This window comes from Mobula birostris, chromosome 9 (assembly GCF_030028105.1).
Source record: "Mobula birostris isolate sMobBir1 chromosome 9, sMobBir1.hap1, whole genome shotgun sequence".
Lineage (NCBI taxonomy): Eukaryota > Metazoa > Chordata > Chondrichthyes > Myliobatiformes > Myliobatidae > Mobula > Mobula birostris.
The window spans coordinates 47,159,147-47,177,147 of record NC_092378.1 but is presented as its reverse complement, the minus strand read 5'-3'; positions in this window follow the sequence as shown (position 1 = coordinate 47,177,147).

Here is an 18,001-nt window from a genome sequence, read left to right as displayed (position 1 = left end):
AGAGGGAATAACTTCATTTAACCCATCACAGAACTGTTTCCGTAACTCATGATTCATTTTCAAGTAGTCTCCATCTTAGATTCTCAATGGATATTGCTAATTTATTTACTTATTTATTTTGCTTTTTGTATTTGCAGTGATTGTTGTCTTTTGTACATCGACTGTTCGTCTTGTTTGTGCAGTCTTTCTTTGATTCTATTGCTTTTTTTGTACTTACTGCAAGAAATGCAAGAAAATTAATCTCAGGGTAGTACATGGTGACATATATGTACTTTGATAATAAATTTACTTTGAACTTTGAAGTAAAAGATTACAGAAATTGTGATGCATCTCTATAAACCCTGAGTCGGCCACACCATAGAGTGTCATGTCCCCATTCTCCATGCCACATTTTAGAAAAGATGTGGAAATACTATTGAGATAGGAACATAGGAAATAATACCATAAGATATAGGAGCAGAATTAGACCATTTGGCCCATCAGGTCTGCTCTGCCATTTCATCATGGTTGATCCAATTTTCCTCACAGCCCTAATCTCCTGCCTTCTCCGTGTATCCCATCATGCCCTGACTAATCAAGAATCTATCAACCTCTGCCTCTATTCTTCAGATACATAATGTGTAAAAGAGAGATGAGGATGGATATCGGTCTGCTGGAAAATGATGCTTGAGAGGTAGTAATGGGGGACAATGAAATGGTGTACAAACTGAATAAGTATTCGCTGTGGAAGACACTAGCAATTTGATGAAAGCTCCAGGAGTTAGGGGCCATGAAGTTGTATGAAGTTACCATAACTAGAGAGAAGGTTCTTGGGAAACCGAAAGATCTGAAGGTAGATAAGTCACCTGACCCAGATAGTGTACACCCCAAGGTTCTGAAAGAGGTAGTTGAAGAGATCGTGGAGGCATCTTTCAAAAATCACTAGATTCTGGAATGGTTCTAGAAGACTGGAAAATTACAAATGTCACTCCACTCTTCAAGAAGAGAGAGAGGCAGAATAAAGGAAACTATAGGCCAGTTAATCTGGCCTCAGTGGGTGGGAAGATGTTGGAGTTGATTATTAAGGATGAGGTCTCAGGGTATTTGGTGACACATGATAAAATAGGCCAAAGTCTGCACGGTTTCCTCAAGGGAAAATTTTACCTGACATAACTGTTGGAATTCTTTGAAGAAACAACAAGCAGGGTAGACAAAGGAGAATCAGCTGATGTTGTGTACTTGGATTTTCAGAAGGCCTTTGACAAGGTGTCACACATGAAGCTGCTAACAAGCTATGAGCCCGTGGTATTACAGGAAAGATCCTAGCATGGATAAAGCAGTGGCTGATTGGCAAGAGTCAAAGAGCGGGAATAAAAGGAGCTTATTCTGGTTGGCTGCCAGTGGCTAGTGGTATTCCACAGGGGTCTGTGTCGGGACCGCTTTTTTTTACATTATATGTCAATGATTTGGATGATGGAATTGATGGCTTTGTTACAAATTTTGTAGATGATATGAAGATAGGTGGAGGGGAAGATAGTTTTGAGGAAGTCGAGAGCCTACAGAAGGACTTAGGCAGATTAGGAGAATGGGCATAGAAATACCAGATGGAATACAATGTCAGGAAGTGCATAGTCATGCACTTTGGTAGGAGAAATGAAAGGGTTGAGTATTTTCTAAATGGAGAGAAAATATAAAAAACTGAGGTGCAAAGGGATTTGAGAGTCCTTTTGCAGGATTCCCTAAATGTTAATTTGTCTGTGGTGAGGAAGACAAATGCAATTTGAGCATTCATTTCAAGGGGACTAGAATATAAAAGCAAGGATGTAATGTTGAGACTTTATAAAGCACTGGTGAGATCTCACTTGGAGTATTGTGAGCAGTTTTTGGTCCCTTATCTTAGAAAATATGTGTTGAGACTGGAGAGGGTTCAAAGGAGCTTCACGAAAATGATTTCAGGATTGACCGGCTTGTCACGTGAAGAGCCTCTGATGGCTCTGGATCTGTATTCACTAGAATGCAGAAGAATGAGAGGTGATCTCATTGAAACCTATCAAATGGTGAAAGGCCTTGATAGACTGGATATGGAGAAGATGTTTCCTATGATGGGAGAGTCTAAGACCAGAGGAAACAGCCTCAGAATAAAGGGGCATCCTTTTTGAATGGCGGTGAGGAGGAACTTCTTTAGCCAGGGAGTGGTGAATCTGTGGAATTCTTTGCAACGGGCAGCTGTGGAGGCCCAGTCTGTATGTACATTTAAGGCAGAGGTCGACAGATTCTTGATTGGTCAGGGCATGAAGGACATGGGGAGAAGGCAGGAGATCGAGGCCAAGAGGAAAATTGGATCAGCCATGATGAAATAGTAGAGCAGATTCAATGGGCCAGATGACCTAATTCTGCTCCTACAGTATATCTTATGGCCTTATGATCTTAAATATACATAAAGACTTGCCTCCACAGCTGCCTGTGGCAAAGAATTCCACAGATTCCACAAATAGGATGCTATTTGGTGTGAGTCAGGAGTCATGTGTGTTTATTCAATTAATCTCAGAATCAGAATCAGGTTTATTATCACTGGCATGTGTCCTGAAATTTGTTATCTTAGCAGCAGCAGTTCAACGTAATACATAATAACATAGAAGAAACTTGTACTGAATTGGTACAAGTATACATTCAGAGAAGATCTCTGAACACAAAATACATTTTGTTTTATACTTTTTAAATGTAATGATTTCAATATAACCATTGATCAAAATAAACTGTATTCATAGTAAAAATATTTTTCAAGAATAAACTGCAATGCCTTTTCAATTGTACATTCATAGTTAACGCTTGTAAAATATTTTTTATTATGAATAAGGTTTATTTTGATAAATGGTTATATTGAAATCATTACATTTAAAAATTATAAAACAATGTATGTTTGTGTTCTACTATATTCCTTAAAATCATTAGGAATGTTGCCTATACGGTGGTCCCTCTCCACTGAGCTGTTCTGGTGGCTGTACGAAGCTCAGCGTGTCCCTCAGCACATACTCCTGCACGCCATTAGCACAAGAGATTTTGCTGATACTGGAAATCCAAATCATAAACCAGATTATATACAGTATCAGGATGATGGATCAGTCTTGATGAAAGGTCTTTATGTGTGTTACTATGTATCCCCGCAGCCTGGAATGTGCCATTTCTCTCTGGGCATCTCGATGCAACGGCGGAGCAAAGGGCATCTTTCACCGAGTTTATGATTTGCCAACAGAACTTATTGTCTGTCTGTGTGTCTCCCAGGGAAATAGTCACAGACGCTCTATGAGATTTGACTACCACAATTTTTGGTATGCAAGGTACTCCGGTTTTTTTCTGCAACCACACCTGATCTAATGCATAAATTTGAGACAAAGACCTCTTTGGTATTTATGTTACAGAAATTTCAAATATTTCAACTCAAAAATGTGTTGTGGCATTAATCCCTGGTCCATTCATTACCTTATTTACAGTACATCCTCCCATTGTCCCCGCTTAACCTGTCTCATCAACATGTCATCAACACCGGTTTCAATAGGCCTTTCAAGGTGTTAATTGGATTTCCAGTAACTCAGCCTTTTGTCTCATTTGTCTCAAATTGTTCCCTCAACATTTAAATCATACCTACAAGTTCACACCATGGCCAGGAATTTCCTTCTATTTTAAGAAAGTCTCTTTGTTCTGGATTCCCCCACCAGTAGAAATAATGTTTTCCTTTCACCTGCAATGAATCACTTCAACACTTCAATTAGACTCGCCCTTAATCTACACTCAATGCAATACAACAATTGGACATTTGCATTTATATAGCATCCTTAACATTGTAAAGTACCGTATATTTCAGTGGTAACTAATTATACACTATACCTCTAGGAAAATTACCAACAAAATAAACACAAGAATTCTGTAGATACTGGAAATCCAGAGCAACACACACACACAGAACGCTAGAGGAACTCAGCAGGTCAGGCAGCATGGAGAGAATAGATTCAGGTTGTAATCCTTCATCAGAACAGTAGCTTGGTCAAAGAAGAAGGAGGTACAGTAGTTCTGTAAAAGGAGGAAAGAGAGACTAAAAGATGTTCCAAGGAACTCTATGGAAAATACCCAAGACTCTGACAGCTGAAGGCACAGCCAACAAAAGTGAGAAGCAAGGGAGAGACTGATCAAAAAAGTAGTTTTCCTAGGACAAAGCCATTGATGGCGAGAAGGAGGGGGAGGGGATGATGACCACGATATTTCAGCCATGATGGAATGGTGGAGGAAACTCAATAGGCCTAATTTTGTTCTTATGTTTTATGGTTTTATGGATGACATCTTTTCCAGTTCTTCTTTGGATCACGTGATGAGCAATGGGAGCTTAACTTGCTGACACTGTTAGATCTTTATGCATCTTTAACACATACTTGCAGAAGCTATAAGCTGCTAGAATGGCCTCCATTGCGATGGCCACAAGCAGTGAACTTGGCTGGGGACCAAGCAAAACTGTGAGGGTGACAATAAAAAATCAGAGTGATGGAAATCCCATAAACTGTTCTTTCTTTTTGTGAGGAAGGTTCATTTACTGACTCCAGAACTTCCCGAATAATGGACCTTTCAACAATATAAGCCTGCTGCGGGCTGGCAGAAGCTACTGCAAAGGTTCCTGGGAGAACGGAAGTGAAACACCATTGTCACTTCTCCCGCAAACAGAAATCAGAAAGCCATCATCCTCCTGCCTCTTTCACTGCACTTGGAGGAAATTTTGGATATATGGTGAATGCTGAACTCCTCAGGGAGTGCGGTAACTGGTAGGATAAAATATAAAGCCAAAGAATGGGTGAACATCCTGAATAGCTGCTGTGTGAATTCATTTTGAAGTCCAGATCACAGAACAGGGCTACATCCTGAGAAGCTGGTGCGTGACTTGAGTGGGGGGGAGGGGGTGGGGGGATCACTAAACTTGTTGAAACATTTTGAAACACGAATTGCAGAACACAGTCAGATATGCTATGCCAACTTTACTATATTGTGGAACTTGATTGTTTCAATGAACTCTGCTGGGGTGCAGTTGAGGTGGCAACCTGTGAGGGAAAGTGAACTTTCTTCGTGCAATGGATGAGGTATCATTTGACCACCGGCCCATGTCACAAGTGATGTCGTCGACAGAATCGGGTTAGATGAGTTACAATGCACAAGTCCCTGGACGAGTTACAATGCACAAGTCCCTGGACAAAGGGGTCAAAAGCATACTAAATGTCACACTCACCCTGATGACCACCTTTGTACGTGGCTGCATCAGGCTGTGTGTGGAGTGTGGGAACCAAGTACCACTCCCATACCGAGGTTCTACCTGTTCCTGGGGTTGCGGAGGATGGGTCTGACCTCATTTCTCAGTCAGCTGGACAATGATACACTACCTGTCCTTCATGGACAAGTTCTTCAGGATCATCACCTTTGACCATAAGTCCATCAGGCAGAGGTCAGCACAGAAATTCCTGTAGACTCTGTAGGAAAAGGACTTGATGGACACACTGGAGTGGTTTCCTGAACAGACTGTCCAGACCTTCTGGCAGAATGCCTCATTGCCAGACCTCACCTACAGACCCAAGACCTTGCCTGGCTGGTGGTGAGGGTATCCTCCCAGTCAGATCCTTCCTGCAAGTCCAGACTATTACTTCTGCTACGTACTGCCCACGGGATGACTGTATTAGGGGAGAGATAGTAGATCACCTCTCTGCAGTCTATGGATTTACAAAGAGGGTGTGGAGAGAGATGCAAGGGCCCGCGTGATGATTCATCTCAAGCAGCTGCATGAGAGAGGACTCTCGAATCCAAGGGCTGTTCCCAGGGACACACAGGCAGATGAACATCAAGTGCTGCTGACAGATCATCAACGCGGTCACCAAAGCCCTTTGGTCTTCCCGAAAAATATCGGTCTACTAGCACTTCAAGATGTCCATGGGAGGAATAGTGCTGACTGGCACATTCCAGGCTGTAGGAGTACGTGCTGAAGGATGCAGGAAAGCTTGGTGCAGCCACTGCAAGAGCTCACTGAGAAAGGAACACAGTATAAGGTTCCTACTACTGACGAGAGAGTGGCCAGGTAGTGAACTACCCAGCGGGCCAGATGAGCTTCAGCGGTGCTACTGATGTGTGGGAGTGTATTAGAACTGTACTGAAAGCTGTGACTTTGTATGTAGAGCAGGGGTTCCAAACTTTTTTATGCCATGGACCAATACCATTAAGCAAGAGATCTGTGGACCCCAGGTTGGTAACTCCTGATGTAGAGAATGAAACGGCATTGCATAGTTTATTCTGGTAAATATTTTTGTTATGTATTAAATTCATTTTGAATTTTAAAAAAGTGCCATCATACATTAATCCTTTCATTCCTGAGATCATTCTTATGAACCTTCTCTGAACCACTTCCAATGCCAGCACATCTTTCTTTAATGAGGGGCCCAAAACTGCTCACAATATTCCAAGTGCGGTCTGAGCAATACCTTATAAAGCTCAGCATTACGTCCTTGGTTTTATATTCTAGTCCTCTCAAAATGAATGCTAACATTGCATTTGCCTTCCTTACCACCGACTATGATGCATGATCATACATTTCCCTACACTTTATTCCAGCTTCTACTTTTTTGCTCATTCTCCTAACCTAAGTCCTTCTGCAGACTCCATGCTTCCTCAACACTACTTGACCCTCCATCTCTCTTTGGAACATCTGCAAACTCGGCCACAAAACCATCAATTCTGTCATCCAAATCATTGACATATAATGTGAAAAGAAGCAATCCCAATACCGATCCATGCAGAACATCACTAGTCATGAGCAGCTAACGAGAAAAGGCCCCTTTTATTCCCACTCTCTGCCTCCTGCTAGTCAGCCAATCTTCTACCATGCTATTATTTTTCCTGTAATACCATGGACTCTTATTTTGTTTGGCACCCTCATGTGGGCACCCTCACAAAGGCCTTCTGAAAATTCAAGTAAACAAAACCCACTGATTGTCCTTTGTCTATCCTGGCTGTTATTTCCTTAAAGAATTCTAACAGATTTGTCAGACAAGATTTCCCCAAGAAAACCAAGCTAACTTCAGCCTGTTTGATTATGTGCCTCCAAGTACCCCAAAACCTCACCCTTAATAATGGACTCCAACACCTTCCCAACCACTGAACTCAGGCCAGATGGGGAAATAGAAGAAGTGGGGGGGGGGAAGGAGAAATTGATATTCATGCCATCAGGTTGGAGGGTACCCTGACAGATTATAAGGTGTTGCTCCTCCACCCTGAGGGTGGCCTCATCATGGCACAAGAGGAGGCCATGGACTGACATATCAGAACAGGAATGAGAATCAGAATTAAAATGTTTGGTCACTGGAAGGCCTGCTTTTGGCAGTTGGAGCAGAGGTGCTTGATGAAGAGATCACCCAATTTACAACGGGTCTCTGCAATCCATATCAGGAGTATTGGGTACAATAGGCAATCCCAGCAGATTCACAGGTGAATGTTGCCTCACCTTGAAGGACTGTTTGGGACTCTGAATGGAGGTGAGGAAGGAAATGAACAGGCAAGTGTAGCACCATAGCACTTTGATCGCTTGCAGGGATAAGTGTCAGGAGGGAGATTAGTGGGGAAGGATAAATGGACAAAGGTATCATGGAGGGAGCGATCCATGCGGAAAGCTGAGTCGGGGGGGGTGGAAGTAAAAATGTGTTTGGTGTAGGATCCTTTTGAAGATTGCAGAAGTTATGGAGGATGTGTCAGAATATGTTAGATGCAAAGGCACAAAGGATGGTAAGTAAGGACAGGAGGAAATCTATCACTGTTAAACCAGTGGGAGGATGGGGTGACCGTGAAGGTCCAGGAAATGGAGGAGTCAATAACAATCCTGATTAAGAAGTTACAGAACCTGGGCTTCTGTACCTCCCTCCACAAATGGATCCTCGACTTCCTAACTGGAAGACCACAGTCTGTGTGGATTGGTGATAACATATCATCCTCGCTAACGATCAACACTGGCGCACCTCAGGGGTGTGTGCTTAGCCCACTGCTCTACTCTCTCTATACTGTGTGGCTAGGCATAGCTCAAATATCATCCACAAATTTGCTGATGATACAACCATTGTTGTTAGAATCTCAGGTGGTGACAAGAGGGCGCACAGGAGTGAGATATGCCAACTAGTGGAATGGTGCCACAGCAACAACCTGGCACTCAACATCAGTAAGACGAAAGAGCTGATTGTGGACTTCAGGAAGGGTAAGATGAAGGAACAAATACAAAATCCTCATACAGGGATCAGAAGTGGAGAGAGTGAGCAGCTTCAAGTTCCTGTATGTCAAGATCTCTGAGGATCTAACCTGGTCCCAATATATTGATGTAGTTATGAAGAAGGCAAAACAGTGGCTATACTTTATTAGGAGTCTGAAGAGATTTGGCATGAAAACAAATACACTCAAAAATTCTATAGTTGTACCGTGGAGAGCATTCTGACAGGCTGCATCACTGTCTGGTATGGAGGGGCTACTGCACAGGACCGAAAGAAGCTGCAGAATGTTTTAAATCTAGTCAGCTCCATCTTGGGCACTAGCCTACAAAGTATCCAAGATATCTTAAGGGAGCGGTGTCTCAGAAAGGCAGTGTCCGTTATTAAGGACCTCCAGCACCCAGGGCATGCTCTTTTCTCACTGTTACCATCAGGTAGGAGGTACAGAAGCCTGAAGGCACACACTCAGTGATTCAGGAACAGCTTCTTCCCCTCTGCCATCCAATTCCTATACAGACATTGAAGCTTTGGACACTACCTCACATTTTTTTAATGTACAGTATTTCTGTTTTTGCACTTTAAAAAAAATCTATTCAATATATGTAATTGATTAACTTGTTTATTTATCATTATGTTTAATTTAATTTATTATTTTTTTCCTCTGTCTGCTAGATTATGTATTGCGTTGAACTGCTGTTGCTAAGTTAACAAATTTCACGTCACATGCGGTGATAATAAACCTGATTCTGATTCCTGGACACCTTCAAATGGCACTGCCTCAAAAAGGCGGCATCTATCATGAAGGACCTTGGAGATGCTCTTTTTTTTAATCAATGCGAAGGTATGGAAGCCTGAAGACACACACCCAACATTTCAGAACAGCTTCTTCCCTCCACCATCAGATTAATTAATGGACAATGAACTCATAAACACTTTCTCGGTTGTGTTATCCCTTTCTTTTTGTAATAATCATTTAATTTATATACATGTTGTAATTTATCATTTTTATTACTACATTTTGTAATGTTCTGCTGCTGCAAAACAAATTTCATGACATATGCCAGTGAAATTAAACCTGATTCTGAAATGAATAAGCAGTCGGCTTTTTGGACCGAGACCCTTCTTCAGGACTCCAAAGGAGGGGGGAAATTGTCAGAATAAAAGGTGGGGGGAGGGGAAGGAGAACTAGCTAGAAGGTGAGAGGTGAAGTCTGGTGGGTGGGAAAGGTGAAGGGTTTGAGAATAAGGAATCAAAGGGAGGGTGAGGGAAAGAAAAATTACCTGGAGAAATCGATATTCATGTCACCAGGTTGGAAGCTACCTAGGTGGAATATGAGATGTTAGAAACATAGAAAACATACAGCACAATACAGGCCCTTCGGCCCACAAAGCTGTGCCGAACATGTCCTTACCTTAGAACTACCTAGGCTTTATCCATAGCCCTCCACTTTTCTAAGCTCCATGTAGCCATCCAGGAGTCTCTTAAAAGACCCTATCGTTTCTGCCTCCACCAGCAGCCCATTCCATGCACTCACCACTCTCTGCGTAAAAAACTTACCCCTGACATCTCCTCTGTACCTACTTCTTAAAACTATGCCCTCCTGGCCTAGCCATTTCAGCTCTGGGGAAAAGCCTCTGACTATCCACATGATCAATGCCTCTCATTATCTTGTACACCTCTATCAGGTTACCTCTCATCCTCTGTCGCTCCAAGGAGAAAAGGCTGAGTTCACTCAATCTATTCTCATAAGGCATGCTCCCCAATCCAGGCAACATCCTTGCTGGTGATAATAAATCTGATTCTGATTCTGAGATGCAGAATCTCCCTCGGGATCAATAAAGTATGTCTATCTATCTATCTATCTAGATGAGGGCAGCATCAATGGTAAAAGAAGGGAAACTCCATTCTTTGAAGAAGGAGGGCACCTCTGAAATTTGGTCTGTTCTCTGGCATTTCAAAATTAAATTTATTCATAATTTTAGAATTACAAGAATAAACTGGGAAATGCCTTTTCACTTTTATATTCATAGATGGTTCATCACATGCATTAAGTTGTGTTCTATTACATTCCTTAAAACCAATAGCACTATTGCCACTCATGTGACTCCCTGGGGTGGTACCCTACTACAATAATTCAGGGGCTTACTCACCCACCTGGCCACAGCTGAACTCTGATACCCTATGTGATGCTAAATATTCTGAATGCCATTTTACTTTTGTAGTTTCACATGTCAGCAGCTCAACCAAGTTCGATGAGTGTCATTACCATCTCAATGCTGATAAGTCAGCCAAATTTAAATCAGAAAGCATGCTTTGTGTGATTTTCACCTTCTTTTCACATCCTTATATAGTAACTGGAACTATACTGAGACCACCACAATTTAACTCAGGGGTGGCCAACCTTTTACATTGCATGTGCCAATTTTTTCACACACGAGTTCCATATTACCATATTTTTACAAGAATTGAATGGGAGTACAAGAGTTGTATGGCGCAGCTGAATTTGTGAGTGATAAAATTGATGCATGGAATGTAAAAGGTTGCCCACCCCGATTTAACTCATTGTTCCTAGGCTAGCAAGGCATGCTAAATTTCCTATTATCCAGCAATTGCTGCTAAAAGAGTGTTTTACAAACATGTAAAATGCAATAATCAGGAATAAATTCTTATCATTGTGAATCACAGTCTATGAAATGGCTTTTGTTCTCAGGGAACTGGAATTAAGAATTAAAGCAGGACTCATTTGTGAATTCACAATCTGAAATGCTTCCAGCTAATTTGCTATATTACAAGGAAATTACAGTGGCATGAGAGGGGAACTGGCCAAAGTTGACTGGAAAGGGACACTGGCGGGAAAGACGGCAGAGCAGCAGTGGCTGGAGTTTATGCAAGAAGTGAGGAAGGTGCAAGACAGGTATATTCCAAAAAAGAAGAAATTTTCAAATGGAAAAAGGATGCAACCGTGGTTGACAAGAGAAGTCAAAGCCAAAGTTAAAGCAAAGGAGAGGGCATAGTCATAGTCATAGTCATAATTTATTGATCCCGGGGGAAATTTTGGTTTTCGTTACAGTTGCACCATAAACAATAAATAGTAATAACACCATAAATAGTTAAATAGTAATATGTAAATTATGCCAGGAAATAAGTCCAGGACCAGCCTATTGGCTCAGGGTGTCTGACCCTCCAAGGGAGGAGTTGTAAAGTTTGATGGCCACAGGCAGGAATGACTTCCTATGACGCTCTGTGTTGCATCTCGGTGGAATGAGTGTACTCCTGTGTCCAACCAGTACATTATGTAGTGGATGGGAGACATTGTCCAAGATGGCAGGAAACTTGGACAGCATCCTCTTTACAGACACCACTGTCAGAGAGTCCAGTTCCACCCCCACAACATCACTGGCCTTACGAATGATGGCCTTACGCATACAAGGAAGCAAAAATTAGTGGGAAGACAGAGGATTGGGAAGTTTTTAAAACTTTACAAAAGGAAACTAAGAAAGTCATTAAGAGGGAAAAGATTAACTATGAAAGGAAGCTAGCAAATAATATCAAAGAGGATACTAAAAGCTTTTTCAAGTATATAAAGAGTAAAAGACAGGTGAGAGTAGATACAGGACCGATAGAAAATGATGCCGGAGAAATTGTAATGGGAGATAAGGAGATGGCAGAGTAACTGAACGAGTATTTTGCATCAGTCTTCACTGAGGAAAGCATCAGCAGTATACCGGACACTCAAAGATGGCAGGGAAGAGAAGTGTGCGCAGTCACAATTACGACAGAGAAAGTACTCAGGAAGCTGAATAGTCTAAAGGTAGATAATTCTCCCAGACCAGATGGAATGCACCCTCGTGTTCTGAAGGAAGTAGCTGTGGAGATTGCGGAGGCATTAGCGATGATCTTTCAAAAGTCGATAGACTCTGGCATGGTTCCGGAGGACTGGAAGATTGCAAATGTCACTCCACTATTTAAGAAGGGGCCAAGGAAGCAAAAAGGAAATTATAGACCTGTTAGCTTGATATTGGTGGTTGGGAAGTTGTTAGAGTCGATTGTCAAGGATGAGGTTACAGAGTACCTGGAGGCATATGACAAGATAGGCAGAACTCAGCATGGATTCTTTAAAGGAAAATCCTGCCTGACAAACTTATTACCATTTTTTGAGGGAATTACCAGTAGGCTAGACAAGGGAGATGCAGTGGATGTTGTATATTTGGATTTTCAGAAGGCCTTTGACAAGGTGCCACACATGAGGCTACTTAACAAGATGAGAGCCCATAGAATTATGGGAAAGTTACATACGTGGATTGAGATTTGGCTGATTGGCAGGAAACAGAGAGTGGGAATAAAGGGATCCTATTCTGGTCGGCTATCGGTGTTCCACAGGGGTCCGTGTTGGGGCCGCTTCTTTTTACATTGTATATCAATGATTTGGATTATGGAATAGATGGCTTTGTGGCGAAGTTTGCTGATGATACGAAGATAGGTGGAGGGGCCGGTAGTGCTGAGGAAACGGAAAGTCTGCAGAGAGACTTGGATAGATGGGAAGAATGAGCAAAGAAGTGGCAAATGAAATACAATGTTGGAAAGTGTATGGTTATGCACTTTGGCAGAAGAAATAAATGGGCAGACTATTATTTAAATAGGGAAAGAATTCAAAGTTCTGAGATGCAACAGGACCTGGGAGTCCTCGTACAGGATACCCTTAAGGTTAACCTCCAGGTTGAGTCGGTAGTGAAGAAGGTGAATGCAATGTTGGCATTCATTTCTAGAGGAATAGAGTATAGGAGCAGGGATATGATGTTGAGGCTCTATAAGGCACTGGTGAGACCTCAGTTGGAGTACTGTGGGCAGTTTTGGTCTCCTTATTTAAGAAAGAACGTGCTGACATTGGAGAGGGTACAGAGAAGATTCACTAGAATGATTCCGGGAATGAGAGGGTTAACATATGAGGAACGTTTGTCTGCTCTTGGACTCTATTCCTTGGAGTTTAGAAGAATGACAGGGGACCTCATAGAAACATTTTGAATGTTGAAAGGTATGGACAGTGTGGATGTGGCAAAGTTGTTTCCCATGATGGGGGAGTCTGGTACGAGAGGGCATGATTTAAGGATTGAAGGGCGCCCATTCAGAACAGAAATGCGAAGAATTTTTTTTAGTCAGAGGGTGGTGAATCTATGGAATTTGTTGCCACGGGCAGCAGTGGAGGCCAAGTCATTGGGTGTATTTAAGGCAGAAATTGATAGGTACCTGAGTAGCCAGGGCATCAAAGGTTATGGTGAGAAGGCAGGGGAGCGGGACTAAATGGGAGAATGGATCAGCTCATGATAAAATGGCGGAGCAGACTCGATGGGCCGAATGGCTGACTTCTGCTCCTTTGTCTTATGGTCTTATGGTCTATATTAACTTTACTTAATTTATTGAGATTTCACAAAGAGAATACACATTTGAGTGCACTGACCTAGTTTCTCGCAGCAACTTTGTATGTGTGTGTGTTTTGACACTAGCGTAGGCACAATTCGAACAGTCAAATCCAATTTAGCTAAGAGATAGTTGATAAATAGTGTGAACATTAGAAAGGCAATTTCAGATTGGTTTGCCAGTTCCCTAAGACTTCAGCGATATAGCTAGGATACCGACAAAATGAAAATATACATTCTTGTGTTTGGTATAATAGACATTTGTGGAAAAAATATAGAAAATGTATGACACAAAAGGATGTGAGTTCCACAACTGTGTCTACAATGGTTAAAAAAAACAATTCAACCTAACTATACTTTCCACCACAATATCCAAGGTCCTGCACGCTTTGGTTTTTCAAGTACACATCCAAGTGCTATTTAATAATGCTAAGGGTTTCTCTCAGATTATTGGCTAAAAACACTTACAATACACTTGGTGAAAAAAAATCTTTTTTCTCTTCTAATCATTCTAACAATTACAGGGTACTTTACGCTCATTAGTTTTTGACCTTTCTGCTCAGTAAAATACAGTAAGTTCTTTTTAGGCTCCACACAATTTTTGGCATTGGAGCCACTGTATATCTATAAAAATTTGGAAGAGTCTTTGGTGACACACCAAATCTTCTCAAAGACCTGATATTTCAATTAAGTCGCCTGTATTCCAAAGGGAAGTTCATCTAATCTTTTTTAATAGCTATAATGTTTAGGTCCTAACACCATCTAGCAAAACATGTCAGCAAGACCAAGGAATTGATTCTGCACTTCGTGAAGGGGAAGTTGGGAGAACACACTTTAAGTTTCTGGATGCCAACATCTCAGAGCAGTGGCGATGCCAGAAATTTTTTCTTACTGGTGCTACAGTAGTGCTGAGGGATGTACTGTGTGGTAATATGTATTCGTAAGGCCAGACGCGTGGCGTTCAAAAGTCAGTTTCAAGCATTATGTGCCTACTATAAATGCCTCTGTTGATTCACAAGCAACAGCAATTGCTAGATATAATATAGAAGTGAACTGTTACAGTGTCAACAGCATTGGAGACAACTCAGGCTACACAGAGCATAAACAAACAAACCAACAGAGCATCCGACCCACAGCGCACAACGTGAATCACACACCAATCCCGCAATCAGCGTCAAATGCGTGCTTTTCAACTGAAAAACACAACACTAACCCACAATGTCCACTGCTATTTGCATGACATGGACAGACAATGCCAAAAGATACACCGTTATTAAAGGCAAATAAGGCAAACAGCAGATGCAAGGCTTTACCAGGAGTTGGACAAATCGTACTCTGACCATGCAATACCTCAATTAATTTGGCTACTGAATTTAAAACAAAAATCAACAGAATCACTGCTTGGAAGTCTAAGCAAAACCAGTAGGCTTAATAGCAGTATATATAGTGTTTTAGGATTTGCAGGAAACATAAGGACTATGGGGTATCCACCACAAAATAATAATAATAATCAGCATTAGTCTTGGCCTAAATTTTTAAAAAATCAACTGCACTCACCATTAATGTTTTCAGAGAAGCACAATCCGTCTGTTGTGATTGGTGGCGAAAGCATCAACGATTTTCTGGATGTCAAGTGCCTTGGTCCTCTGGCTGTTTATGGCCAACAGAGCCAAGTTGCTGTTCTGAGCATCGCCACTGCTATTCCTTAGGTAATTTTTGAGGCATCTGAGGCAAGAGAAACTCCATTTGCATGAGGCAGATGTCACAGGTAGAGTCAGTGATATGCAGATTAGTTTGTATAAATCTATAAATGCATCGTGGTAGGGTCTCATTAGAGCTGGAAATTCCACTGTGTCATCCACTGTCTGTCCTTGCTTTTGTTTTGTTTCCAGCAGATGCCGGACCTGATGTAGCTCTACAGTCAGGTTCACTTCAGTCACTCCATAGTATTGGGCCATTGGCCAAAGACAATTCTTGTCTAGGAAGAGCTTGTGTTTGGGACTCAAATCTAAGACTCCAGTCAGAACACCCCCAGTCTCAATTGAGGACTATCTTTTCATTTTAGTCAGAAGTCTGTCTATAACCGGATAGAAACAGTGCTTGCAAAGGTCATCAGAGGATGTGACAGGTGTGCGTTTAGTTTCAGCCTCAACAACAAAATCATGTAGGCGGCGGGGTGGCTGGGCCTGTCTCCTTTCATGTGATCTGCTCTGTATACCGGCCTTGATGCACAGGTCCCTAGCTCTTGTCTGAATTTCACTCCATGATTCCTCTCCCCATTTGCTGAGAGTGCATCGATAACAGACTGAGCCAAGTCGGCAGCGGATGAAAGCTCCAAACTGGGAGATTGTAGCTGGTCTGACATGAACTTGGTGAATCGGAATAAATCCTCAAACAGAGTAAGAAGTAAAGCAAACTGCTCGTCAATCAGTCCATTTACAGCTCCAGCCTCCGTTTTCTGCCGTGCATTTGATCGACCCATAATATCCTGTAGTGTAGCTAGAATGGTAGAGAGTGATTTCCTTATAGCCCACAAAGCTGTATACTGCCATGCCTAGCGTGTATCTGACAATTTCTTCAACTCCATGGGCTGTGCAGTTGATTCCAGTTCTCTCTGTCTCTTCATGAAAAGATCCTGGGCAACAGAGTTTGAAAAAAAGTTGTAAAGCAGCAGCACAGTTTCAAAAAACTCACCCACCCGCTTGTTGTACACTGCTCACAACATCCACTAAAACAAGGTTAAATCTGTGAGCATGGCAGTGTATATATAATGCCTGTGGGACCTCTTTCCTGAACCTCTCTTGTACCCCGTTATTGCACCCGGACATCACTGCTACCCCGTCATAACACTGACCTATACACGCGTTCTTATCAATAACACACTGGGCGAGTGTCTGTTCAATGCTTTTAAGAAGCGACTCTGTGTCCAATCCTTCTGCTGGAGTGAAGTGCAAGAATTCTTCAAGCACTGCTTCGTTATTCAAATACCGCACCACCACTGAAATTTGCTCCTTTTTACTCAAGTCTTTACTTTCATCCACCATGATGGCAAAATATCCAGCCTCCTTGATTTCTGCACGTATTTGACGTCTGATCATATCTGCCATAATACCCGTAATTTCATTTTGGATATCGTGATGGGTGTTTTTTGCATTTCCAGGATTGTCCTCTATTTTTTTAGCTACAGTCTTATCAAACTGTCCAATTACAATGAGCAACTCAACAAAGTTTCCCCTATTGCCAGATCCATCATCCTCCCAGTGTCCTCGCTGGGCAATGCCTTGGCACGCAGTATAGCGTAGAGACTCAACCACTGCTCTCATATACTCACAATTTTCTTGGACAATCTTTGCATGTCCTTTGTCAAGCATATTTCCCAATCTTGAACCGTCTTGTTTTCTCATTCTGAATTCGGCCCCTGCCTCCATAGCAAACCTATGAGCTGCTCTTACATGGTGGGTTATGAAAGCTGTTGTAGCTTTCCGCCAGTTGAGGTAACCGGTGACAGCGAAGGTAAACTCAGAATGGAACCCATGTCCTCCACACAAGAAATGCCTGCATGCGAAGCAGAACGTAGTATCTTTCATGATTGAATATTCCAGTCAGACAAACCAGCCACGAATAAAACTCCTTTGCTGATTGCCAAACTGTTGCAAGCAGCGAAGGGTACTTTTTCAATGCTGGCCAACGGGGTCCTTCCTCAGGCTGCTGGCTAACATCGCTAACAGTATTCCCACTAGCACTAAGAGCAGCTTCATCCACGTTCTCTTCCGAATCCCGCTCCATTTCTTGTTCCTCTACTTCGCCCTCACACTCCTTCGATGAACTGCTGTCATCCTCATCCCCACTTATTTCTTTCTGCATGTCACTTTCAATTAAGACAGGCTCAGACTGAGACATCACTGATTCCTCTGGATGAGGTCGTTTTCTCACTAAAAATTGATCCATTTTTCACGCCAGCCAAAATAATGCACATGCCAGGCCCACGCTAGCTTGTAAAAGCACAATGTGTGTGTGTGTGGCATCCATGAGTCTCGCGAGACCATGGATCTGCACCTGGATGTATACTATTAATCTCTCACGTGAGTGAGAGTGAGTGACATCACCACTTTAAGTGATCTTAGATCAGCTTAACTGATCTGAGGACAGCAACGGCAAGACATTGACAACGAACGAATAAGCAGAAGTGTAGAGTGGATCTGATCTTAGACCAGCACAGAGTTTATAACTTTATTGCTGCGGGTGGGTGTTATGGTAATTGGGGGCGCTGTTTCACTGGATCAACTGGAGAAACAAGCTGTATTCAAAACTATATGGAGAAAACAAAGCAGCTGCAAT